Source organism: Lissotriton helveticus, chromosome 7 (assembly GCF_964261635.1).
Source record: "Lissotriton helveticus chromosome 7, aLisHel1.1, whole genome shotgun sequence".
Lineage (NCBI taxonomy): Eukaryota > Metazoa > Chordata > Amphibia > Caudata > Salamandridae > Lissotriton > Lissotriton helveticus.
The window spans coordinates 1,479,776,741-1,479,779,689 of record NC_136068.1 but is presented as its reverse complement, the minus strand read 5'-3'; the positions used below and the strand labels follow the sequence as shown (position 1 = coordinate 1,479,779,689).

The window sequence follows — 2,949 nt, the reverse complement described above, 5'->3', positions numbered from 1 at the left end:
AAAGGGGGGGGCAGCGAATGGGCCCGCCACCCGCCCCAGCGCCCTCTCCTTCTCTACCTTCTGTGACACTACTGCAGGGTGTCTACGGGCTGACAAAAGGTTGTTGCAATAATCAACTGGGGTACCCCATGCGCTGGAATGCGGAAACCTGCAGAAAACCCCTCGAATAAAGTCCCGGATGCCTTCCTATCGGGGTACTGATTCAGCCAGAAAATCAGCTTCCCTAAATTCACTGGTGTGGGTAACTCACTGCTGAGTGGGAGGCTTGGGCTCCCTAGGCTTCTCCTTTGATTTCTTGATGCACTTAAACTCAGGGTGGGAAGGGTGGCCACAGTAGGCACATGCATGCTTGAACTTACATTCCCCCGTGGGCCTGGTGCATGTCTTTCTATTAAAGGCCCAACATGTCCCACTTTTGTCACCGCCCCTCCCTGAGAAAACCGAAAGGGCTGCTTCGCAGGTGCCTTACTGTTGACACTTTCTAACCAAACATTTACCTCTGTCTGGTCCCAACCCAATTCAGGATCATCTACTTTTGTCCATCTAAAGTCCCTATCATGATCCAGCCACGCCCCTCCCCCATACATTGTTTGTGCTTTTAAGATCTTGTTGGCATAACATAACAAGGGGACGGCCAATTCAGGCTTTTTCTCTAACATCACTACTGAAAAAACATTAAAACCGAACAACCAATTCGTAATGGATTCTTCTACTCTTGGTTTCCTCTCCCTAAAGGAGCCCTCCTTACTCTCCTTCTCATTGGACTCAACTTCCCTTCTCCTAGGTCTGATCAGGGAGAATATATCTACAAAATCTCCATTCCAAATCTTCTCCTTCGTTTCAGGTTTAACGTGTGCAGCCAACTTACCCCGCTTGGATAGTACAGACTCATAGCCACCTATTGATGAGCTAACCTTATCTACTTCTTTGCCCCCAGCATCTACTGCCTTACCTGCAGCTGACCCACCGCCTGAGGAAACTTACTCACGTCTTTCTCTTGTGCCTTGCCCAAGAGGGCCACCTGGTTGCTCAACTCGCCCAATACACCCGTGCTTGAAGTATGGACCCACGGAGCTACAGATGCGCCCACCCCATGCGCACTTAATTGTGCCAGAAACGTCGCCATTGTTGACAATATGGTGGCTGTCATAGCTGTCCCGGTTCATCCTGTGGAGGACGTACCCTGCAACCCTTGGGGCATCCCTTGTATGGTCGAAGCCCCCCCTACGACCACTTCTGGAACGAGTGGGGGAGGGTTAGGGGCCATAGGTGGTATTACTGGGGGGCTACTGGTACAGTGGGAATAGTTGGGCTCGGCGCCAAAGCTTTTAACGTCCCCCCCCAGATCTCCGCTAAAATAGCGCCTACATCATCTCACCCTTCAGCAGGTGGAATACTAACTGGCTGTGGTAACACCAGAGGTTGTGAGGGAAAGCTAGGCCCAGGAATCACCGGGACTGGTAGCACTGGCGCTATAATGGGCACTGGGGCTGCCGGTACCACCGGAATGGGCACCATGTCTACAGGCACAAGTTGGGGAGGAAGCCCTGCATCAGGCAAGCTAGGAACTGGCGCCATAGGGGGACTAGGCCCTGGCAGTACTGGAGAACCTGGCGTGGGAAGGGGTGCCTCAGAGGCCTTGCTCCCCTTCTCCTATTGGTACACCCTGGGCTTCTTAATCAGGGGGGGGGAAAGCAGCTGTAGGAGGGACTATGGCTCGCCGTGGTCTTGTCCCGGGGATGGATTCGGGCACCTCCTCGCTGTCCGAATTCGGCGCCACGTCCCCCCTGTTCCTCCTCTCGGCTCTGTTCATCTCTGCCCAATTTTGCCAGCACCAGCTTCAACATCTGCGCTATCTCAGACTCGCCCTCCTTCCGCTTCTGATTGCGCTTGGGAGGCATGTCTACCCTTTTCTAACCTCACCTCTAATGCCTGCACCCTGTTGCCCTCCCACACACCTTCTGCACTTCTGACAAACTTGCACAATTAAATTCCAATGGCCCTATTATGTGTTTCGCTCTGGCAAATTACTGATAACCACTGTTAATTACCACTGGGCCATCCGTTATAAAAATTTCAACCCAAAGAACTTGCCCGTAAATCGCTGGCCCCGTCACCTTGTTTCTGACCCTGTATGAGCACAAGGCACCAATCTCGTACAATTTAAAAAGCAAGTCGCTTCCTTCCCGCCGCCGCACAAGCGCGCTCACGTCCCCAGGCCAGCTATCCAGCGAGCTAACCCCAGGGTGCCTCTCGACCTCTGAGCCGAACCCCCGGACCACTGTACTGCCTCCCACTATGTCGCAAGTGACTACGCCCTTCTCCCCCTCGCCGCACCTCCCAAGCGCCAGGAACCCGCCCCACAAGCAATCAACCCGCAACAAAGGGAAAGGAGGCCAAAGATAGCAGGCCGCAGACGCGTACACCCCGGGACCGGCGCAGCGCTAAACGAGAGGAGTAACCGGCACAAGGGGGCACACAACTCGACCCCGGAAGACCCACAAGCAGGAGGAGAGGTGGGGGGGGAGAAGAGGAACGGGCTGCTCGCGCACGGAGAAGCCGCCCAGAAGTAAGGAGGAAAAAAGGGGGGGGTGGAGGACGATACGATGACCCACCAGGACAAAGGAGCCAAAAAACCACAGGAAGCGCCCACGCAGCACTAGTAACACGGCCCTACGGAGCCCCCGCAACTCACAGCCCCAAGACCCGGACGGACAGGGAGACTAAAGGAAAGGGACCCGAAGCCCAGCGGAGCAGCCTAAGCCACGGAGCGCACGCTACCCCCAGCGACCCAACACCTCACCAACTGCCCGCGCACCACGAGACCAAGGAGACCGTCAAGCAACCGACGAAGCAGCCCTACTGACCGGCGCCCAACGACCACGATGCCACACAGCTACCGCCAAGGGAAGGAGCCCAGATTCCTGAAGATTCCAGAGGAGCCCTGTC

At 55.4% G+C, this 2,949-nt stretch overlaps 1 pseudogene; it reads right to left on the bottom strand.

Annotated features, from left to right (window-relative positions):
- Positions 1 to 246: 246 nt before the first annotated feature.
- LOC144769544 (uncharacterized) lies at positions 247 to 1,901 on the bottom strand (annotated as a pseudogene).
- Positions 1,902 to 2,949: the final 1,048 nt, after the last annotated feature.